This window comes from Ceratotherium simum, chromosome 4 (genome assembly GCF_057802395.1).
Source record: "Ceratotherium simum simum isolate JZ-2026a chromosome 4, ASM5780239v1, whole genome shotgun sequence".
Classification (NCBI taxonomy): Eukaryota; Metazoa; Chordata; class Mammalia; order Perissodactyla; family Rhinocerotidae; genus Ceratotherium; species Ceratotherium simum.
Genome location: NC_141903.1, coordinates 51,055,880 through 51,080,671, shown reverse-complemented (window position 1 = coordinate 51,080,671; position 24,792 = coordinate 51,055,880). Strand labels below are relative to the sequence as shown.

Below are 24,792 nucleotides of genomic sequence, written 5' to 3'. Positions count from 1 at the left end.
GCCTACAGAGCCAGCTGCTTCATTAGAGAATGGAGTATCAGAGACTGGTTGGTAGTAAGAAGTGACTGAAGGACCATGCAGAGCAGTTCATTAGCTTGATAAAAAGTCAACATTATGTTGAAGAAGCTGGCTTTCTTGCCATCCCTTCTAAAATCTAGCAGCTCTGTTTCAACCCTAATACTTCACTACTTCCACACTTTGATATACCAATTTGAGGTTTAGGATTTGGCAAGAGCTTGCACAGGAGAAGCAAACCAACAAACAGTCCAAGCAAAAGCAAACTGACAGTCTATGTAGGAAAGTGTATGTAAGCATAGGTTTAAATCACAGTGTAAAAATAATCACATGGAAACAATGGTAAATACGTAATCAAAAACACATTAGAAACAGAATAAACCATAACAAAAGAACTATAAAAAATGGGAAAATATCTGAAACGACATCTCGAAGATTGTTCTTTTACACTATGGCATGCTATTCCTCTGGCTATGCAAAAACAGAGAGCTTTCTTTCCTGGAACAACCTCTTTTCTGTACATGCAACACGATCATGCCTCTTCTTGTTGAACCATTTAAACTGAGTCAACGCCTGGCTCATTGTTAGGGGTGTAGATGTTTAGGGCAGTTGGAAGGAGATAGCCATTTACAATTCTTCAATAAATTACTCTTTCAATAAATTAAAATTTGATTTTTAAAAAGCAGGCTGTCAAAATATTTAAGAGGATGGCAAGGAAAGTATGTTGACTATAGATCATGTCAAGGGTGATACCAATTCCATCCATATTTACTGGATGGAAGCAAGATGTGCTTTTCTCGGAGTTTATACTAAGCAAAGAAAAAAAGCATTTTTATTTTAACCAGATGTGAACAAATTAAACCCAATATTTTCAAGTATTTTTAGGGCCATATGATGTCATCTGATTTTATATTTTTTACTGAGGGATAAATGTGTATTTTTTTAAATTGTGAAGCCACTTTCCATGTATATACTCAGTCTTACATAGGATAAATTACAATAAACAAATTACAACACTGCAGAACATGCTCTTGGCTTTTTATGCCAAAAAGCAGAGAGAGAAATTTAGTTTTTCAATAGGAAATGGAATTAAAATCATGGGAAAGGTCTTCTTTTGGCCTTCAAGCTAGTGCTCATTGCAGCGACTATTGTACTTGTCCAAATAGGTCCAGGGTAAGGATTGCTCCCTCCGTGCCCTCCTACTATTACAGTCGCCTCTTTCCTGCAATACCGACAGAGCAGCCCCTGGACTCCATAGGCGCTGTGTGAGGTATTACTAGTCATCAAGGGAACCCAAGTTTTTAAACAATCAGATCCTTCCTTTTTTATTGGTAACATATTTTCAATGACAGGCTCACACATGAGACTCATCCCCATTTCCAGTAACCCAGGTAGTGCTGAGTTTCCCAGGAACATGGCGCCACTCTTGGCCTCTGGAAGTGGCAAAGGAAGGAGGATGCCCCTAAACAGACGGACCAGAACTTGCTTTCTCACACTTTCTCTGGGGTAGCATCAGGCAAGCAGCCACACCCTGGAGCAAGAGTGTAGCCCTCAACGGCTTTGCTGAGTGAACTTCTCCGAGTCATCCCTCCTGGGAAAGAAATTTCTTAAAAACCATTTAAAGCTTTCCAAAGGGCAGAAGCGAGATGGTCGTGAGCCAATGTTACCATAAGTGCTTCCACTCTCCCTGATTTCGTTTCAGAAATAAGGAAGGAAAGAGGCAGTCATCCCTGCTGGCTTGCTGACGCCTCATCCAGCCCCCCCCCCCGCCCATTAAGAAAGAGACGCTAAAAGTAAAGTTAACATTACTGTAGGGCCGTAGGGTATTAAACGTTGTTGAATTAAAAAGCCTTTATTTCAGACCAACGTCTCCTCCATCCACCACCTACACTTGAGCACACCACATTCCGGGCTACTTGGCGAAGTCCCCGAGGGTGGGCGAGCCTGGGCGGGTGGAGGATTGGGGCTGAAGACTCCGTGCCAACGCAAAACGCTCTGCCAAAGGCTTCTGAAGCACAGCAGTTTCCCAGGACCGTGCCCACGTTCCGTTTCCCCCCTTTCCGAGTCTCTTTTCCCGGTTTAGGCTGGAACCCTGGAATGGTTTGGGGACCAATCAGGTGGCAGCGGTTGACGCATGGATCACTGTGAGGGGCGATTTCATTTCCAGGGGGAGAGGCCGCGCAGCGGGGGCATGGGGACGGAGGAGAGAGAAGGAAGCGGGGGCAAAAAGTAGGAGGGGAGGAGACGAGAAGCCCAGTTGAGGAGAAGCAAAGGCAGCAGAGGTAAGAGACCGAAAGGTAAAGAAGAAGAAAGAGCAGGTTCGTGGACAGGACCGGGTGGGCGGGCTGGGGGGTGTGGGGGAGGGAAGCGGCGAGGCAGGGGCGTGGACCGGGCTGGGGGCGCCGGGGGAGGGCGGGGAGGGTCGCTGTCAGTCAGGCCGAGCGGGGCTCGCCGGCCGGGGGGCGGGCGCCGGGCGCACGGCAGCCGGAGGGCGCGGCGGCTCCGGCAGCCTCGGCAGTGGTGGCGCGCCCCGTCCCCGGCGGTGCGCCCTTGCCGCGCTCCGCGTCCCTCCGCGCCGGCTCCGGGCCCGGCCGCCCCGGGGCTGCCCCCGCCCGCGCGCGCCGGTTGGGGGGCCTGGGGAGCGGCGCCAGCGGCCCGGCCGCATTGTGACGTAGCGGGGCCGCGGCAGCGCCTCCGCCGCCCGCCCGTTCCTGCCGCGGCTGTTCCTGCTCCCGCCGCCGCCGCCGTCCATCCGCCCGTCCGTCAGTCGGTCTGTGCTCCGCAGCCGCCAGCGCGCCGGGCGCCCCCGGTGAGTCCAGGTCCAGGGCGGGCGCCGCAGGGAGGCGGGGGCCGGTGGCGCGGGCGCCTAAGCCTTCCCAAGTTTGCACGGGGCGACCCCGGCGGGTGTCGCCCCTGCTCCCTCCAAGCGCCGGGCCCCCTTTGTGCCGCGAGTCCGGGCTGCTGGGGCAGCGGCGGCACCTCTGCAGACAGGGTTTGGGGGGAGGTCTCTATAGTAACGGCGGCGGCTGCCAAGCGGCTGCTTTACTCCGGGGAAGGAGGAAACAGCCCCCGCCTCGGTTTCCAAAGGATTGTTCTTTTCATTTGCCCATTTCGTGTGGTTATTATTCATGCTGCCAGCTCGGGTCGTATGAGAGGCAGGGATGGGCAGTGCCGCAGTTCCTAAGAGCTAAGGAGGGGCGAAGTAATAGTACTAGCAACAGTACCAACAACAATAATAAACGCAAGAGGGGGCGCCTGGGGTTGCTGCCGCCCAAGGGAAGCTCCTCGCTCGCCAGCACCGCGGCTCCCTGGCTGCCCCGTCCAGCCCGGGCTCCCACCGCCTCCCTCCGGCGCTGTCCTGCGTCCGGGCTCATCGGCGTCAATTTTAGCCGGGAATGTTTTTCTCTTGGCCTTCTCTCGTGGTGATGACTTTCATCTGCAGGTGGTAAATGAGGTGAAGTGGTATTTTGGCTATTGTCAAATGCCACGTTTTGTTTATTTCATTTTTACGAAAAGAGGGAAAATTATGAGCCATTACTGGCAGCCATACAGTTTCCACAGGAAATACTAGCATTCTTTGAGGAACACGCTACTGCTTGCAGCGAAGAAAGTCTTGAGGAAACAAAAAGGCAACAGCATTGTTGCTCATTTTCAATGGACCGCTAGGAGGGGGGAAACGTGTTGTTTTTTCCTGTGGGAACGTTGCTTTCCTTGGGAAAGTTAATTAAGGAAGCTTTCTGTCGGTGTCCGTTTTTCACTTGCTGGTCGCTGGGCCCCACTCCTCTTGGCTGTTGCTGACAAGTGCCCATCAAAGAGCCGGGAGGAAGGGAGCACCCTGCAGGACAGTCTCACCACACACCACGTGCTGTGGAGCCCGGCCAGGGTGCAGTTTGCAAAATGAAATAAGGGCTGTCTGGGGAGGTTTATGAGGATTACATGTGTGCAAAGGATGTCAGTTCTCCAAGGTGTCACTCTAAACACGTAATTTTCAAGCACCACTTTCCTTGCTGAATCTGCACGAAGGCAAAAACCTACTTACTCTTATTATGGAGCAGACATCTCAGTTGGGAATGAGTTGAAATCTGTATTTCATTTGTACATATTGAAATTTTAAAAGGCAAAGAGAACAAGGTGTAGGAAGAGTATGCTCATGTGTTCACATCTGGAGAGAATGTCTGTTGGGTATTTCTAATGCATCTCAATGTTCAATTACGTTCAGCATGGTTAGAATGTAGGGAGACATCTTTAAGGTGTCCTTAAAACTGTGAAACGCTGTGACATTTTGGTACCAATCACAGAAGTCTCTCTGGAAGGCAATATTAACTGAAGATTATTCATAACCAAATATGTAGGAGTTCCTAAGTCTAGAAACGGAAAGAAAAAAATGGTGCTTCTCTTAAGGATCTTTGGACATCTCAGTTAGAAGGAAAATATAAAAAATAAAGGATATAATTTTGAATATAACTTCATTTTCTCCATAGCAAGCATTTCATGAGCAAAGATTACAAGATAGTAGATTTGAAGTGCTGCTGCATTTCTTGATTTGACATTTAACATGTGTTGATGTCCAAAAGGAAGTGACTAAAGCAAGTGAATTTCTCTGTCTACTATGTCACAGCTTTGCTAATTCCAGGCAGTTGTTCTGGTGCAGGTGTACAGTGGAAATGTAGAACAGAGGCCAAGAAACTTTGTGTGCACTGTTGTTTTGGAAGGAACTGTAACAGTACTTTATTGCTCTTCAGAGGGGAAACCCACACAAACGTCTAATACAAACAAATGATCTTTGATATTATCAGAGAAAGCCTGGAGCCGTTTTTCTTGCCAGATTTAAGGCATTTCTTGTCAAAAGAGGAAATCTCCCAAGGAGCAGGTGCATCATTATGAGAAACACAAGGGAATTTCTCTTTTAAATGCAAAATCTAATTGAATAGCAACAAGAGAATCAGTGACACTCTTAGAATAGACGCCTTGTTTTTGGCAGTCTGTCATATTAGGGTTGCAAGCCAGATAGGAGAAATATGTGTCTTGGGAAAAAAATAATATCCTGGTGAAAATCAAACCATTGCTTCTGTGAAACTTTTACGCTTACATACTTGTTTCCTTGTGTCCCTTTGACTGACATGCAGAGTCACTTATAAGAAGTAATTTTCTGAAAATGAATCAATAAAGTGGTTACTAATATGATATATACTATGCATGATTTTGCACTTTCTATAGGTTAGACGATGATTTTATATTTTATGGTTTGTATCTTATCTCTTTTATTAAGCTTGTAAAATAAATGATCAATATATGTGTTGCAATGATATGCCTGGTGCCAATGTTAATTGATATGCCTGATGACTGGGCCCTGGGAGAATACTAAAGTCATTGTGTATTCACTTTGTGCATATGGGGGATACAAAAATATAAAATGCACAGTCTCTTCACGAGGAACTTACAAGAAGGGAAATAGGACACATGAAACATTATAATGGTACAAAATATGAAAGAAGGTAATTTATAATTGAGTGCCCAAGACACTAAATAGTAATTGTAAGGGAATTCTTGGGGGAAAGTGACCAAATCGGCTTAGATGTTTTATCAGTCATCCGTTGCTGCATAACGAATCACGCCCAAATGTAGTTGCTTAAAACAACTACTATAGCTCATAATTCTGTGGTCAGCAGTGCGGGCTGGGTTCAGCTGGGTGGGTCTTCTGCTGGTCTTGGTTGGGTTCCCTCAGGCATCTTCAGTCAGCTGGTGGCAGGATGATCTGAGATGGCCTCACGTATGTCTCGCAGTTATTGGGCTGTTGGCCAGGTTAACAGCTGACTGGGACATGTACCTCCCATTCCCCAGCTGACTAGCCTGGGCTTCTTTACGTGGCAATCAAGCAGTGTTCCAAGAGCAACAAAAGAACAAACCCCAATTCAAAATCATTTTTGCAGCCTCTGCTTGTGTTATATTTACTGCTTTCCCATTGGCCAAATCAAATCACAAGGTCACCCCAGATTCAAGGGGTGTCAGAAGACTCCACTTACGATGAGAGGGAGCTGCAAAAAATTGTAGCCAGTTTTTTTTGCAGTCTACTACATGTTTGAGAACACTTATTCTAGCAAATGTTTTCTGCTGAGGAGTAGTGTACTCTAAGATAGGAGAGACAGGTGGAGCCTGCTTGTAGACAGCCCAGAATTGAGGTTAGGGAATTGCCTTGTAAATCATTGTTCTGTAATCTTTGTTCTGTAAATCATGGGTAGGAGTGACATAATGATAATAAAATTTTAGCCATGTCCTTTTGCCACTGGGGTCAGGATGGTTTGGAGACAGTAGGCTTGTGGCAGAGTCAGCAGACCATTGTTGGGAGGTGAGGAAGGCTCTGACAAGGGTGGAGGCTCAAAGAATGGAAAGGAAAGGATCGATCTGGGAGATCCCGTATTTAGGATTAGGTGACTGATTATAGGGGGTTAGTGAAAGCTGAGTCAAAATCATTTTGAGATTTAAAAGAGCTTAAGTGACTGAATGATTGTGCTGTTGTGAGAAATAGAGAAATCAATACGTGATTTATCTTGGGGGAGGAGGAAAACTCAGTTCCAGAAAGGTTGATTAAAAGAGATAAATTGAATGTGAAAGTACTTTATAAATTGCAGAGTATGCTATGAATGTTAGCTAGTGCTCAATGTTTAAATAGCAGTGGATTGTATATAGTTAAGTTTCTTTAGTTGTAAAGCAACAGAAAACAACATCAATGAGGAGAATATCCTAAGCATCAAAGGGAAGTCAGAAAAGAACCACTCTCAGAGTGGAAACACAACTACTCTGGGAGGTTGGAAAGTAGGAACTGTTCTTTTTCCTGAGGCACAGCTGGATGTCTGCCCTTGGAGCGCTCTGCCCTTGGACTTAGCGTACCAGGAAAGAAAACACCTTTGGCCTAGTTTGAGTGGCATGCACACTGCTGAGTCAGAAGCATTGATTGACAGCCCTACTAAGACAGCACACAGTGGGGAGTAGGTAGGTACTTCCTCAAAGGGTGTGGGAGCACTACTTTCAGAAGTGGGAATGGACAGAGGGTGGAAAAACCAACGGATGCCCACCAGAGATGGACACTTGAAGATTTATTTGAGCCTAGCCAGTGGGAAGCAGACAGGGCAGGAGGTGACCATTTATGTGAAGATGTGGGTACATAGATAGCAGTTAAACCCATGCTAGTGGTAGGGTTTTCTCATGGAAAGAGAGTAAGAAAGAAAAGATGGCCCAGCACGATGCGTCATCCAGACTCCTCCATAAATGTCAGTGGATGTTTTATTAGAGGGGAGAGGAATTCAAAACATGTTCTGTTCTGTCTTTACCTAAGGGCTCGGCTGAGGTGCTGCTTCCCCAGCTTTGTTTTATAGATGGCCAGTCTGAAATTCAGGTGGCGTCCTTACCACCCAGTGCAGCTGTTGGGCCCGAGAGAAACACCTGGCCTCTCTCACGTCACACAATTAGTCTGAACAGCGTATGCAGCTCCTCTTTATGGAGGGGCCTTGGATGGACCAGCTCAAGCCCAAGCATACACTTTTTTATAGTTTCTATTGCACAAGTTTAAGAACCCTGAAGATATTCAATAAATGTTAACTTAATGAGTGAATGTGCCGTTATCTGGTGCAGTAACATTTTCTAAAGCAGTCTGGTCTGGCTTTTCATTCTTCACTGTAGAATTTGTTATAAAGTCCCTAAATGCCTTTTGTAGATTTAAATGTTTTAAGGTACCATTGTCACAGTAATGTAGGTTTTTATAATCCACCATTCACAAAAATGGACTTTTTTTTTCTTTTTTGAAACACAATTGTCTTTACTTTTTATATTTGTCAGGACTCTTGGCACCACGTCACAGAAAGCCAGTTTATATTTGCTCAAGTAGGAAGGGGCATATCCTGGCTCCTGTATTGGAAAAGTTCAGGAAGGACCCAATTCTGATTTCCTCTCATCTTCGTGGTGGTAAAATGGTCAGGAGCAGCTTCAGGCTTGACTTCTGCAGGAAAAGAGAATAATTCAGAATTACCTCTAATGAGACCACTTTGATCACGTGCCCATGCCTGAACCAGTTCTTATGGCCAGAGATTTGGAACACGCCAGTTGGCTGGGCCTTGATGATGTGGCCAGCCTGGAGCCTTTAGGAATGTGGTCTGTGAGAGGGGTGGGTGGGGGTGGAGGAGGTGCGTGGGAGGGTGGTCAGCAAAACCCTCCTAAATCAAATGATCTGAGAGCAGGGAAGGGGTGGTTTTTAAAAAGAAAATGTTGAAAAGAAGAGAAAGTGGATGCTGTTCACACAGAAACAGCAGAAACTATTCCATCTGTTTTCCCTGGAGCACCTATCATCCTCTTGCTAAACCACCAAGCCATAAACCTGGGAATGATCCTGATCTGATCTCCCGTTCCTCCTCCACCTAATCAATCACCAGGGCCTTCTGCTCCAGCTCTCGGTCTTGCTCTTTGCCTCTTTTGGTTTAGACCCTCCCTCTTCACAAGTCACCTCTCAGATGTCATCTCCAGTATCCCGGCTTCCAGGCCATCTTCCTTGTACTGCCTCAGTGTTCTTCTACAGAGCAAAGAAATAAAATCGAATCTGAGTCCGCGGTCAAAAGGTACAAACTTCTGGTTGTAAAATAAATACATCCTGGGGCTGTAATGTACAGCATGGCGACTGTAGTTAGTAATACTATATTGCATATTTGAAGTTGCTAAGCAAGCAGATCTTAAGAGTTCTCAGTCACAAGAAAAAAAGTTGTAGCTATATGTGGTGATGGACGTTCACTAGACTTATTATGCTGATCATTTCACAATATATACAAATATCGAATCATTGTATTGTACACCAGAAACTGATATAATGTTATATGTCAGTTATATCTCAATTAAAAAATAAAGAACCATTCAAAACCTCATAGCCCTGGCAGAAAAGTCCAAGCTGTTGGCCATAAATTCTGAGGTTCCCCACGATGTGTGCCCTGCCTACTTCTGTGGACGAAGCGGATGGCTAGGAGGGAGGGTGTTCAGCAAAGGCTTCTTCTAGCCGCCCACCTTATCCTCATGCTGTGCTGGCCTGTATAACATTAAGGTCCCAAATGCTCCATTTTCTCTCTCATTTTCATGCTTTTGCATGTGCTGTTGTCTCTGTGGAATATTGTTTCTCCTTTCTTGACTTAGTGAACATCTCCTCCTCCTTCCAGACTCAACCCAAGTGTTGCTCTTTCAAGAAGCTCGGCTGAACACCCACTCCTGCCCAGCCCTTGCATCAGACTTTGCCCTGTGGTGCTGTGTTAGGTATACTTCTCTGTCTCTCTCTCTGCCCTGAGTGTCCTGAGAGCTGCATTGTGCTTTCTCATCTTGCGTTTCCCTGTGCTTAGTGCAGTGCCCCTCACATCTTATATACTCAACAGTTTTTAAACGAATGAATGAAAAATGAAATCATTAATCTTTAGGTTTTTAAGGTGATGTTTTTTAGGTTTATTCTATTTCCTTTAACTTGGTTCTCACATTTGCATCTCAGAACGTTGGAGGTGAAGACAGGTTGTCTTTGAAGTTGCTGCTCAGACACTTTTTCAAGGGTTTTCCCAACAGTTGGTGTTACTTGTTTCCTCCTTGGTCGCTAAGAGCTACTGAAGAAAGAGGCTGAAAAGTACCAGTGGCCCAAAATCAATCTCGAGGCTAGAATCTATGGCTCAGAGATCAGATGAGGAATAATTTTTCTTCCTACCATAAAGAGGATATTTAATAGTTAATATTTATGAGGCACTTATTCTGTGTTGGGTGCTTACCAGATGCCTTACAATTATTTCCTTATTTAATTCTCACAGCAGCCCCAGGAAGGAGGTATTATCATTATCATCCTTTTTCTCCATATGAGGAAACTAAGATTTATTTAAAGAGTTGAGGGGGCTTGCCTGCCAGTAAGCTCCCTCTTCCTGGAGATTGTGGAGCTGCCAGACACTCATCTGGGTTGTTGAGGAATAGAATCAGTCTTCAACTGGGCTCTTCCAGTTCATCCATTATGATTTTTTTGTTGTTGTTCTAAAATGAAGTGACTACCTCCTAAGAATAAAACATTCCAGCTGCCTCCCTTGGCCATCAATTATGTCAAAAAGACTACGGAAAAAGATATATTTAAAGAGATAAGGACTCCAGGACTATAGTTGACATTAATATGAATTTCTACCTTAGAAATTCCAGTTATATTCCAAGTGATTCTGATGTTGCCAGATAATATAGGCCTCCTATGGAGGTTGTACTGTGGTATATAAAACGTAGGCCTCTTGGAAAGGCATAGAAAAGGCTTAGTTCTGAGGATCACTCAGAAAGTTATTGCGTAGGTGCATAAAATGAGCTAAACACTTTGGAAGCCACAGAAGCTCAATGTTTCTTAACCTGTTTTCAGTCTGAGAGCCTTTTGAGGTTCTGATGAAAGCTATGGATTTTTTCCTTAGAGAAAAAGATGTGCACACACACACAAACCACTTTGTATTTGAGTTCAGGGGCTTCAAGGATACGTGGAAGCCCATCTGTGGATTTCCTGGGGCTCCATAGATTCCAAGTTAAAAACCTTGTTTAAAAGCCATAATCCGGAAGAAAGATAATAGCCATTGTTCAGTGTTTACTAGGTATCACATGAAACCACATATTGAGTATTTACCATGAGCTAATGCTTTTTGAAAAGTACATTATAGCTAACCAGCCTTCTAAAACGTGCACTGTGAGCCTTGTTTTAAGCTGTGGAGAATGAGGTTCAGAGAAGGAATTTACCCTGTCTCCCAGCTGCCAAGTGGTGAGAGTGGAATTAAATGCAGAACCCAGATCTGCATCACTGCTGCTTCACGCTGCCTCCATGCTCATTCATCTTAGAAGCTAAGCATGAGACCTGTGCCAGTGAAATTCCGAGCCTTTGTTAGTCCTGACTTCCCTCAGCCTTCAGCTTCCCTGTTGAAAGTCGGTCAAGTGGCTGCTTCTGTCGCAAGAGCCTCCTGGAATGTTTCCAGCGCGGGAGCAGAGTGGGGCTGGGAGGGTCTCAGCTCACTGTCCTCCGTCACCTGTCATGACTCTTTCACACGCAGAGAGGATAACATCGTTAGAGCCGTACAGCACTACTGCCTGACCATCTCTGTGTGAGTTCCTGGCTTGTTCCTGAGTGGTTTACGCACCTGGAAACTTGAACTCAGCAGATACTCAGCAACAAAAATGACTGCAGGTTCTCCATCTGGACCCATCCACAGACATTTATTTTGGGCCTGGGCTCCGTACAGATGTGGTTCCTGGGCTCATGGCACTTCCATCTAGCTTATTTCTAACCAGGAAGGAGGCTAATAAATAATTTAAATAAGTGAGAGAGGTTTTATGAAAAAGGAAGTATGAAGGATTCATTCTGCACACGTGTCCTTTCAAAACTCTGGTCACGAATGTGTCTACTTCCTTAGCCCTTTCCTCCCTCCCTCGGGGTGTTTAGAGCACTTCAAGCTTCCAGAGACATAGTTGCCAGAGTAAGGGGGACACACAGGCAGAGCAGTTCATCTCAGTCCCCGCTTTGCAGATGAGACGGTAGAGTGACCAAATGACTAGCCGCAGATGGGGTGGAGACCAGGCTGACTAGTTGGTCTGGTCCCCAGCAGAGCATGGCTCACTGCAAACCACAGGCTGCTTCTCATTTATTCGTGATGCAATTATTTTTGTTATTTTGGCCTTTATGTTGTGGTCTCTCTGCTGCAAATGAATCCAGCAGGCAGGCACTCTTCAGGAGGCAGACACGTCGCCAGCCTCTGCTCTCTCTTCATAGCCCCTCTCAGGCTCCCCTGTGTGTTGTCTCTCCTCCCCCCCTTCACAGTTACTTCTCCCCCTCGCCCACCTGCCCCCCAGGCAGCCTCCTTCCCAGGTTTTCTCCCCAAGTGTTGTCTTATGACCGCTCAGACCAGAACTGGCTGATAGAAATACTAGGATCCATGAATGCGAACAACATAGGTAATTTCAAATTTTCTAGTAGGCACACTAAGGAAAATCAAAGGGAACAGGTGAAATTAATTTTAATAATATATTTTACTTAACCCAGTATATCCAGAATATTAGCATTTCCCCTTGTAATCAATGCAAAAAAAAAATCATTAACTAGATTCTTTGCATTCTTTTTTTTTAAGCTCTTTGGAAATTGGGGTGTATTTTATTCTTAACTCAGAGTAGCCACACTTGCAGTGCTCAGTAGCCACATGTAGCTAGTGGCTCCTGTAGTGGACCACACGTTTGGGCTGAGGAGGCCCTGGGAGTCCCAGGCCTCTGTCCCTCAGCACTTAGCTTGCTACTCTGCTGTCGCCCCTATCAGAGATGTTGTCCACAGCTGTCTGCGCTCTTGAACCTGAGCTCTTGAGGGTAGGGAATGCGTCTGTCATCTTTCTGTCCCCGATGTAGAGTACAGTGATTAGTAGGCCCGCAGTTGGCATTCAGGACATTGGGAATGCATTAACGAATGAGGGAAGGTTATTTGTAACCCCAGGAGCTGAAGGGATTGGTGTGTGGGGTCGTGCCTCACCAGCCCCGACTCCCGCCTTTCAATCCCAGCTCTATCCGGTGCCACAGAGCTGCATTTGAGTCAGACTGTATGGACAGGAGGCCTCTACAGTCAAAAAGGATATTCTAGCCTAGAATTGTACTGAGCCTCTACGTGCCTTCTAGCTTTAGGTTTCATGTCTCCTAATATTGAATACTAGAGGAACTTATCTGCAGTCTAGTATGTTGAATTGTAATGATCTTATTTAACAGGGTGAAAAAAAACACAGGACAGACCAAACACCAAAGCAAAACTCATCCACTGAACAAGTTTCCTACTGAGATTACAAAAAAGGCCAAACTGACGTCTTGAGCATTAAATATACAAGGAAGAAATAGCCTGCATACTGGAGCTGTTAGAGTCATCACGATGCCCTTTCTCTATGTTCCCAGTGGTTTTAGAGTCATCACTACTCCCCCTGAGAGAAGAGGTTATTTATATCCGGAATAAATTTGTCTTTGCACGTATAGTATTTAAATTTTGCAAGTGCTTCTAACCAACTAATGTGCATGTGCTTGCTTGTCTACTTTACCCCTAATGATAAATGTCACTTAAAATAATTCATGCAACCAAGTCTCAAAGATTGGTACTCCCATAAAACCATACTAACCACATATTCAAATAAATTCAAAGTTTTAAAATGGAAGAAAATATTTGTGTTTGATCTGTGAAGTCATATGAACCTTTTAAGAATGGATTCCTTTCTCAGAAAAGAGTATGGTTACGTCGGGCCCGCCTAAAGACTGCATTGAAATAAAAAGTGAAATTAGGCCTAACCTCCGTTTTGCCATTGATTACCAGTTCAACCTGGAAAGCTCATTGACCTGCTTGGGACTTTTGTTTCTCAGAATGCATACAGGGAAAAGTAAATCTTGCTGTCACACACTATGTGAGGGAGGATGAATGAAGTCTAGGAAGTGTTTTGAACAATTCTTCAACAACACTATTTGGAATGGTTTGAGGGCTAGGTAGCTTGCCAATATTTTTGCAAAGTAAATTCTAAAAAGTTAGAAAAATCATAGCATCCGTCATATAGTAGGTAACTAAACACTAGCCATGTTTAAGTAATTTGAAGTTCTCTTCTTTAATAAGTCAAGGATGGTTCAAGACACACAAAGCTTCACATCTGTTGGCTCCAGTTTTGGGAATGCTGCTTTCATTTGAGTCTCTTAAAAAGAACTCGTGCCTCTCTGTAGCTGTAAAATACTTCTTCCAACATGACGGCTCTGGTTTGCTGTGTTGGTGTAATTGAAAACCTATAAAAAGGCTGAGAGCTACTTTTGAATTGGCTCGGTGAACTTGGACTGAATTTGTCAAAGTGGTGAAAGGTTTAAAGGAATTTTCGTAAATGAGGTCTCCAAGCTGTGTTTTAACCATAGAATTCCAATGAACTCTAGGGCCTGTGAACTCATAGAATAGCGCCTCAGAGAAGAGCAGTCATATCAAGATGGAAATAAATGATTCATTTTCATTCCTCGAGTTCTGCAGACATAAGCACACTTAGCCAGTGATCATCATAATTTAGCAGTACTGTTGTGCACTAAAAATACAATTTAAAAGTCTAATCTTTAATTAAGTCGAGTACTCATAGATTAACATGGTTACAAATCTTGGGCACTGGATATAGCACAATGTTTACTCATGTTGCTAGGAAATAGCAGAGCTCTTCGCAAGTTACAAATTGGTTTGGTGAGAAGAGGGATGTGAACTCCCACTAATGCACTTGATTGTTTCTTCTCTGTTTCTGTTTCATAGCATATGTAAATGCATTTCATGCAGCAGAAGGCCTGCACACTCAGAGATTTTGTTAGCAACAGAAAGCACAGGTGTATGCACCTGAGTAAACATTTGGAGGATGTTTGAGAGTGATTTTACCTAGAGCTCTTGGATGAAATAAGCATCATCAAGTATTTTAGTTTTTAATGAAATGAATTTTTCCATTTGTTAGAATTATCAAGAAAATAGATTGTTCTTTAAAATATAATTATCATGAAGCTAACTGATGGTTTTACATTCTTGCCTTTAGTGGGAAACTGTCAAATTAGTATAGAAATTTGATCTAGGTTGATGACTTTCCAAAATCATTAAAACTTGAATGTAGGAAATCAACTCTGCTATTCTTTTTTTTCCTTTCCCTCCCTTTGGCAAACCTCTCTGCATGACACGTTGTACAATAGTTTTTAAAAATGCAAAACTAATGCTTGCACAGCATGAAAGGGAATAGCTGTGCCAACTCACTTGCCTTGTCCCTGAAAAAGACGAAAGATTTCTATGTGCTATTTCAGTCAGGATCAGGCAGGAAAGAGTGGCCTCCCCAGGCTCAAAAGCAGAACTGAGAAAAAACCTACAGGGACAAATTCCTGTTTTATCTATTTGAGGCAGGCCCTTGTACACAGGGTTGGTATTTCATAGCAGATGCCTTTCCTAAGAGATGGAAAAATAGAATACTTGATTGTCTTGAGGAACAACATCAGGGTTGGGATGCTTATGCTTGTTTTAGGTTTTTATCCTATATCCAAGCTTAGAACAACTGAGAAGTAGGGGAAGGTGCTGCTGAGGGGCAGGATCATGACTACACTCCAGGATATGTGCCCATGGTCTCTCTTGGTACTTAACACACTTTTAACTGGATAATTATGGACTCATTCCTGTAGAAAGCCAGTTGTTGATTTTCGTAAGATTTGTTTTCTCAATCTGTGCAAGTACCTAGCACAGTTTCAGGTATGTACTCTATGATCAATATATGTTGGCTGAATAAATTAATCCTTCAACATGTCTTGCAAGTAAATGTATTAATAATATAAGACCTAAGGCTTACTCCATTGCAGTAAATAGAGATTAAGGGCTTGTCTTCTCAAAAGATGTCATCATGTTATCTGTGTTATTTATACTCAGAACATCCCTCTGAGGCGGGATACTCTCAAACAAGTGGGCAAAAAGCCATGTGGTGGAAGGTTTCACTGCTCAGTTGGAATAGATGGTAGAATTCTAAGAGGTCTAAGACCTGCTTTTATAGAACTTTTGATGCTAGAAGGGAATTTGGGGATTTGGCAATAATGAGGTGGAAAGGTAAGATAACAAAACTGGCATGCAATTTCTTGGAGGTGGTAATTATTTCTTATTCTTACTGTCTCCCAAAACACCCACCAGCATGCTTATAAAGGGTGTGGAATAAAGATGGTGAATAGGAGGTTATGAGCGTAGACTTGAACCTCGGAGCAAAGCCTGGCTCAGCCTCTTACTATGTATGTGATTCAGAGCAGCTTACTGAATGTCTTGATATTTTGATGTTATTTCTTCTTTCACTAACAAATATTTATTGATTACCTCATTTATTCAAGGTAAGTTTTGGATGCTTGGGATAAAATGGGAATACTGGATATCAGATCCACTCTCTTCCTTTCTCCACCTGCTCTGTGTGCTGAGATGTTTGGAGGCTCCTGGTTCTCTGGCTTCTGGTTGGGTTTGGCCAATGGGAGGCATCAGCAGGAGATAAGCAAGCAGGTGGGGGGAAGAGAGTTTGAGCTGTTTATTCCCTGGGTTCCCTCCTTACCAGGTCACCTCGTGCTGCTGTAGGCAACAGCTCCTGGCAGGCAGTTATCTCTCTAAGGCTGCTTTCTGAATTCTGGTAACTTTGCCCTCCTCCAGACACTTCATGCTGGTAACTGCTTGCCTTGAGTCTTACTAGCTCAGGGTACTGCTCCATCTCTTAATAGTTTCTACAAACACCCTCACACCTTTGCAAATGGTCTCTTTGTTAAACTGCCCTCAAATTGCATTTAAGTGTGCCACCTGTTTCTTGTTGGGAATCTGACACAAGTCATTACCTGTCTCGGAGGTCGTTGTAAGAATGACATGATTTAGGTAGGATTTAATACAATGATTGTATAATAAGCCAATGATTGGCTGATAGTAAGTTTTCAATGTAAGTATTATCCTCATCATCAGGTTGTCTTTTTTTGTTTTTGTTTTTGTTTTTGTTTTTTTTTACAAAGTATTGGGTTTGCCATATTAATTGTTGTTGCATTGTTTTAAAAATTTAAAAAGGTAAGAGGACAACTGTCATCTTGCAAATGTTAAAAATGGAAAAAGTAAAACAGAGGTCAAGGGCTGAGGTCACTCAGTGCTTGGGGCAGAACTAAACAGTGAATTTGAGATTTTTGACCTTGTTTCTTTGCACAGGGTACACAGTCACAACATGTCTGGAAAAGAAAGTTACAACTTCAAACTATTTAGTGAATTAAAACATAACCTGCTTGGGATAATTGGGTATGCCTAATGTAAATAAACCCTGTTCGTGACCACTAAATAATAATTCGTTTGTATCATGGATGACTCAGCATCTTCAACTTAATTACTATAGGGGCTGGGGCTAAGAACTTGCACATTTATACCCTCTTGGTAGCTTCAAGACAGATGATCCTTAGGACTCAATTTCTTGGAAGCTCTTGAGGGTAGATGTTTATTTATAATCAAAGCTGAATAGGAGCAGTATTATGATGCTTGCATAGTAGACTTTCTGCACATACACATTTTTCTGACTTCTGTTTTAGAGTTCTCATTCTTAACTCTGTGATATTTAGAACCATCTCATCTATAACTTATAGTACACTCATTAAACTGTTTGTCAGGAATGAAAACTCACCAGTTCCCTGAAGAGGTAGTGGTCAGTTTGAAAAACAAAACATCCTCAACTTCTTTCCATTTGATGCTAAATTTGTCATAGTTGTTGAAATCTCAGACCATATGGATGTATCTTTCAATCTCTTGGAAAAACTGTATAAGTATTCTCTAACAAACTAGAAAGAAAGTGAATTTCAGAAACGTCTCTTTTTTACCATTAAGTAGAGTCAAGGGAGGAATAGCAATTTGAAAGGCCTTTTTATGTCAGTCCAAAGATGGATTTATAGATTGTCCCTTCTGTTCAAGGAGCTGAGTAGGCACAAATATCCTGTTCCCAGAAGAGTTGATGCTTCTAGAAGGAATGATTGTCATTTGAACATTTGCATCTCTTTTATCTTTAGCATTTTCTTTAAAGTTAACCCCGGGTAGGGTTCCTGTCTTCTTTATTTATAAAGAATATGCCTTTCATGTATTGAGCACTTAAGAAATATAAACTTGATCTCAACTACCTATTTACTCATTTATTGTCTTGAATTGTCCTTTCTGGAGGAGATATTACATCAAAGTGCCATTAATGATCTCCCGGTTGATCCTGGTGAAGCCTCCTATTGCTTCATTCAAAATACATTAGCATTTCCACTGAGAGGAACTAGTGTATTTATTGTAATTATTATTCTAAATGATTACGCTGTTTTCACCACATTAGTTGTGTCGATATGAGTACTAGTAATATAGGAATAAAATAAGATTCTTAGTAGATCATACCGAAAATATCACATTATACCCAAGAACCTTCTGTGGCTGCTTGCCAAATGGAAGTAGTTGTGGGTTCTTTAAAGCAGAGTAATTGATGTTGTTGGCAGATGAAGGACACATTACTCTATGTATTCATTCTATAAACATGCTTGGATACCTTTTCCTATGTGGATGCTGCCTTTTCCTTCTATGAACTTTCTATCTAGTGGAGGAGAAAAAAATGTATATCAATAATAGAGGCAGGGACCAAGTGTAGGAAAGAGGGAGCAATGAACTCCACCTGGAATTGGGAGGAAAGTGGTCAGATTATCAAGGGCTTCCCAGGAAAAGTGACATTTGATTTAGAGTTAAAGGCCATGTTCACCAGGCAGAAAATTTAGGGGAGGGTGTTGGGGTCTGACAGAGTTTGGAAATTGTAGGTATTTTGATGTGAATTCACAGTAAGATATATGGTGTGGAGTGGCAGGAGATAATATTAAAAGGATGACTGGAGCCAAATCTTGATCCATTTTCCTCTGCGGAAAAAGGGAGCTTATATATCTTTTTCAATGAATGATACTAATAAATAATCCTACGTAGACTCTTGTGTCATCCATTCTCAAGTTTTATACTATCACCTGTGTTGGTGACTTCCAAGTTTTTATCTCTAGCCCTGGGCTAGAGATCCTCTTTGTCTACTGGTTGTCTGCATTTTGATGTTTCATCAGCTTTCACAAAGTTTACACCCCCAAAGTAAATTCATCACGTTGCTCTCAAAATCTTGGCTGTATCTCAATTTCTTAGTTTAGTGAATGGCCACAATTTTAAGGAAATTATCCGTAACGCTCTCTTCTCCTGAACCTCCCAATATCTCCCAATACCCAAACACTAAACAAGTTCCCTTATTTATTCAGTTACTCTCAACATTATTGTCTCCTTTCCATCCCCGTTTCTAGTATCTTTATTCAGGTTGTCATTATTGTTCTCTTTGATTACTGTAGCAACCTCTTAACACAACTCTACCCCTTTCTGATCAGTTCCCACACAGTTACCAAGTTGATCTTTCTAAAATTGATGGCATCAATGACGGTGCGGGTAAATTTTTAGTAGGTTGTCGTTGCCTATCTATAAAATCCAAAATTTTATAGATATTTAGCATGACGTACAAGCCGTTATGATTTTGGCCCTGCCCAGCTGTCCAGCCTCATGGGTCCCGTGACCAATCCCCGACCCTTCTTCAGACTTATATTAAATGACTTGAAGCTCCTTATAATTTCTAGTCTGTTAATCTCCTGGGAATTTTCCTCTTCCTGTTCCCACCCTTCTTCCTGTATCAACTCATTGCTTCTGACCGCTGCCTCCACCCACATCGGGGTGAGGTGTTTCCACAATTGTATAGTGATAGGCTGTTTACTTTTCTCTGTCTCCACTAGACTTCAGGCTCCTCAGTGCCAGGCACCATGTCTCATTCACGTCTGCCATACTCCCAGTGCTTAGCTTCATGTCTGGCACATGGTTATAGCAAAAATAATAGTGTTTACAAAGCACTTATTATAGACCAGGCAAGGTATTAATTTATTTACAAACATCTCTTTTAAAGGGGAAAAACAAATTCAAACTATGCTTTGGAAAGGGAATTTGGCAGAAAAATAAAGATTGAGAAAGAGATTTGTTAGGAGTCCAATCAGGACAATATTTAGCAAAAAAAAAAGAGAATTTAAAAGAATTTATACTAGGATAGAGGCAGTAGGATTCAAGTGGAGAAATTTGGTATGGTAATTCCTAGAAATATCGAATAGATGATGGATGGATGGATGGATGGATGGAAGAACAGAGGGCCCCGCCTGTGTTCCTTAAAACTTGCTGTGGAACTTATTTTATTTAACTGACAAATCTTAATAACTTTGGTGCAACAAGTTTATTAGGCCTGGAGGAGCAACTATCCAGGGGCAGAAGCAGTCTATGTGGCAACAGCCTGAGAGGAAACAATGTTAAAAGCAGACATATCGTGAATGAGTAATATGTGATGGCTTTTAAAAATAGATATTTAAAATTAAATGTACATATAAATATTAAATTAGGTCCAAAATTAATTGTTGTATGGAAGTATGTTATATAATTTAGAATTCTTTCAATCAAAAATGAAGCTTTGTGGGGCCGGCCCGGTGGTGTAGCAGTTAAGTTCGCGCCTTCCGCGGCCCAGGGTTCACAGGTTCGGATCCTGGGCGCAGACCTACTCAGCGCTCATCAAGCCATGCTGAGGTGGCATCCCACATAGAGCAACTAGAAGGATGTACAACTATGACATATGACTATCTACTGGGGCTTTGGGGAGAGAAAAAAAAAAAACAAGAAAAAAGGAGGAAGATTGGCAACAGATGTTAGCTCAGGGTCAATCTTCCTTAAAAAAAAAGAAAAAAAAAAATAAAGCTTCGGGCCAGCCCGGTGGCACAAGTGGTTAAGTGCGCTCCACTGCGGTGGCCCGGGGTTCGCCGGTTCGGATCCTGGGCGTGCACCAACGCACTGCTTGTCAAGCGATGCTGTGGCGGCATCCCATATAAAGTAGAGGAAGATCAGCATGGATGTTAGCCTAGGGCCAGTCTTCCTCAGCAAAAGAAAAAAAAAGAGGAGGATTGGCAGATGTTAGCTCAGGGCTGATCTTCCTCACAAAAAAAAAAAATGAAGCTTCAAGTGGAGTCATCATAAGCTCAGGGATTGTCGGTGGAGCGTAATGGTTAAAAGTGTGGACCCTGGAATCAGAGTGCCTGCTTTGAATTCTTGCTCAGCCATTTACTAGCTATAGGATCTGGGGAAAATTACTTAACCTCTAAAATGGAGGTACCTTCTTTGCTGGGGTGTTTTAATGATTAAATGAAAAAAGAAAAACGTGTGCTACTGTAGCACAGTGGGGTGTAGCAAGCACTCAGTGAAGTCTGGGCTGACCTCCGTGTCCGGCCTCATCCCTTAGCAATAGTGGGAAAGGGAACAGTTGTACTTCAGCTCGTTTTCAATGTCTTTCCTTATGTTTTATAGATGTGTTGTAATAGGGGAAATTTTGCCTTGTCTTATATTAAAAATGACAATTTTGTATACTAAAACCCACTTCAAGGAACTTTGTGTTTGTTAGGGTGCAGCCTAAGTGCATTTGGTTTTCCCACACAATTCCTAAAAAAAGTTAGTGGGGTGAACAAATGTTAGTGGTGAACAATCATTTAATGCACACAACATATTAAAATGTGGTAACTAGTTAATTCCTGTTTGTGAGAATTCTTGAGTTCATTGGTTTTGAGTGTTCATTAAGCAGTCCCTCGTTATTTTAGCTATTAGTCAAACATCTTAACAGGAAGAACCCTTAAAATATGCTGTTTTCCAAATGCTCAGAACATATAATTAGTCCCTATACGTTTCAAAGTAAAAGTGTTGTGTCCTTCAGGAGAATTGCTCAGAAATCAGAAAAATATATGATGATTTAATGACTGCCTAACGGATAATGAACAATAAATGAAAGATAAGCACAGTATGAACCTAGTGAGGCTCTTCTGACTGTCTGCTTTTTTAGCTTCTTTGCCTTCCCTGGTTTCTTTGATTGATGCAGACTCAAAACATTTGTGTCTCCACTCAATCCTCTGTCGTTCTGGGTACCTTTACCTTGTGTTATTTTTTCTGTTGTAGCACTTCCCCCAACGTAATGTATCCTAACATATCCCCCAAATATGTTGATTTGCTTATTTATTATCTGTCTACTCCACCTGAATGTGAGCTGATATGTGCGAGACTTTCCTTTGTTCACTGCCATATTCCCCAAACCTAGCAGAATGCCTGGCCCATAGCGGACATTCAGTAAACGTTTGTTGAATGAATAAATGTCACATACAAATCTGTGCTTAGTAGAGAGTCCTTAACAGGCTGTGCTGTCACATGAATGTGTTTTTGTAAACATTGTTTGCTGAATGTAAGGTAATGCTTGCTCACTGAAAACATAAAACAAAATGTGGAAAATACAAAGAAGTATCGATAGAGAAATGTGAAATCACTTTCCGACTCTGAGACAATGATTTAACATTTTGGTGTGTTATCCCGTTCATCTATTTGATGTCATAATTATGTGTCATCCTGGATATATTATTTTGTACCTGCACTTTTTCACTTTTATTGTATCATCAGCATCTTTCTGTATTATAACAAGAGTTTTTATAAAGATTTCTACTTAAAAATGAGAGAGTAAAAGTACATTTCTCCCACCTTCCAAAGAACAACAGAAGTGGTGAAAAACAGAGAAGAAAATCCATCTGTAATGAAACAAGTCATTAGCAACAACCGCAGAGCACAAACCTTGGAGTACACCTGCCAAGTCTGTAATGTGTGGATACAGGTGAAGGAAGGCGTAAGAACCTACACTTATCTCATCATCTTAGACTTTGAGCAAGACACAGATTTCTATCAAATTAAGTGCCCTGCCATAAAAGACGTCTCCAGTGTTCCCTGAATTATGCGACAAGACCTAGAGCTGTAGATAGACTGTGGGAGAAGTTGGGAGTGACTGTAAACTTCCAAGGGTCACCACTGAAAGGCAGACAAGATGGAACCAGAGGACAAACCATTCTGATGTGCTGTTTTAATTTTCTTCTCTCTAGCCTGCTGCTGAGGGAGCCTGGTGAACGTGAAGTTTGGAAAGGACGGAGAGCAGGCAGCCGGTCCCCCTGAGGCCTTTGTTGGGAGGCACGCTAGAGCAAGCGGTGGGAGGAGCGGGGGACAGAAAAGAAAGGCTTTCTGGAAGAGCCAGCCAAGGCTTTTAGGGAAATGCATTACTTATTTCAGACTCTGAGAACATACTAAGACATTGAATAGTATTTGGTGAACTGAAAGAGTGAATACTTTCTCCCAACCTATTGGGTAGAGAGACATGGCCACTTGGGAGAAAATAACCCATTAAGATTAGAAATAAGAATGAAATATCTGAGCTTGTACAAACTTTGTATAGTTTACAGAAAGAGGTTGGCACAAAGATAGGAGCCATAAATCAAAGATTAAGCAACATGGCACAAAAGGGCATGTGTTTCTCTAATTGTAAAATGAGATTTGCAGCCAAAGGTGGAGCTAAGCTTTTCAAATTGCTGGAATGTCACTGTTTATTTATGAGTGAAGATAAAACTCATTTTGAGATAAATGACTAAATTGAAATACTATAATGTGTACCAGTCAAGCACTGTTATGGTTAAAAAATGTGACCATAAAAATGTCACATTATTACAGAATCTATTTGTTGGTTAGGTATTTTCCGAGTCCTATCTACTCAGTTTATTGACTCCCACTAGGTTTTACTACTGCTTGCCTTGCATAGCCAATACACAGTAGCTATTGTAAAAGCAAGATATAGTCCTTTCTACCTCACACAGCCCTGAGGAATCCCAGGAACTCTTTAAACCAGAGCTTATATTGTGGATGATGATATTAGATGAAGTAGAAATAAAGGCACTTTGTTGACACAGACCATACCTCATTTACCGAAAAGCAAGTGGGTTCTTCAAAATTCAAGTTCATACTTAATTTGAAACGTTACATTTTGAATTCTAGTTGTTCCACCATTTCCTTTGAGCACTCAAACCATTATGGTACCTCTCTGCCAAATTTAACCAAGGCAGAGCTTACTATATAACTCATTAAAAAAACGAGTGCAAGACTGCACAACAGTAGCAGTCCTGCATTTTGTGTGCCTTGCAAGTTATGAATTGAAATCTATCAATGTTAGTAAATTACATCTTACATGTTATCATAGTTGGGCTGCAAATGGAATGTTTGGAGGCAGATGACAATAAGAAGTCAGAAATAATGGGGAAATGGAATATATGCTATGGTAGATATGGAAGAGATGGGGGCCACGAGAAGGAGCAGATCAGTATGGAAGACTGAGCTTTGTGAAGAGGAGAGAAGTGAATTAAGATGGTGAGTCAGGTAACAATGTGAGAGGATGAGGGAGCAGGCTTGCATTCTCCAAAGAGGTTATAAGAAGAGGAACTCGAGGAAAATGAAAATAGAAGGGCAAACTAGTGGTAGCAAACACATACATACCATGTGCAGACACTGTCCCGAATGCTTTACATATGTTAGCTAATTTAATCTTGACAATAACCAGTGATATAGGAATGGTTAACATCTCCACTATACAGATGAAAACAGTGAAACATAGAAAGTTTTAGAGTGACTTGTTCCAGTCACACAGCTAACAAGAGGCCCAGCTGGGATTTGAACCTGGGAACCTCAGATCCAAGTCCATACTCTTGGTCGTTATACTGTATTGTCTCTTTTGGACATAGGTGACAAATTAAGATGATTTGTAAGAGCTTAACTGTTTGTTGTATGAAAGAATGAGTTGGCAGTTAGGTTTTTGTTCAAGGTCAACACTGAGTAGTTCATACTCGAGGGAGCTCCAGCAGAGAGGTGATGAGTAAAACAGGGCACTCAAGTTCATGTCACTGGACATCAGGTAGTAAAATCGAGGGAGGGAAAACATAGGGAGGATTAGAGAAAATATTTTAATAGCAAAGCTTCATCTGGGAGTTGTGAGTTCGTATTACAAAAATTGTTTCTTTTAAAAGTTCTATTCTGCAATTGAAAAATATCTTATTAGAAAATGTGTTAATATTGTGCAACTTTGCAGTAGTCCTAGATTAAGCAGCATATGAAATATTTCATTGTCACCACTGTGCAAATGAATAAACCACTGATTTTGGGTAAGTGTCCAGTAATTTGTGGATTATTCCTTCAATGTAGGCCCCTTGGGCCAAAGTGATATTGACCCTTTAGGTGTGGATTTAGTTACTGCGGTTTTCAGGAAATATTATTAAATTGCCAGAGATGTTATTAAATCGTGT

At 42.2% G+C, this 24,792-nt stretch overlaps 1 protein-coding gene across 3 annotated transcripts in view; it reads left to right on the top strand.

Annotated features, from left to right (window-relative positions):
* The first annotated feature begins 2,681 nt into the window (after window positions 1-2,681).
* The window catches only part of SNCAIP (synuclein alpha interacting protein), a 144,211-nt gene continuing 122,100 nt past the window's right edge, over window positions 2,682-24,792 (top strand). For all 3 annotated transcript variants that reach the window (XM_014796514.2, XM_087429897.1, XM_087429899.1), the window contains exon 1: window positions 2,682-2,824. The gene's annotated coding sequence lies outside the window, so the exon portion shown is untranslated. The remainder of the gene's footprint in view (window positions 2,825-24,792) is intronic.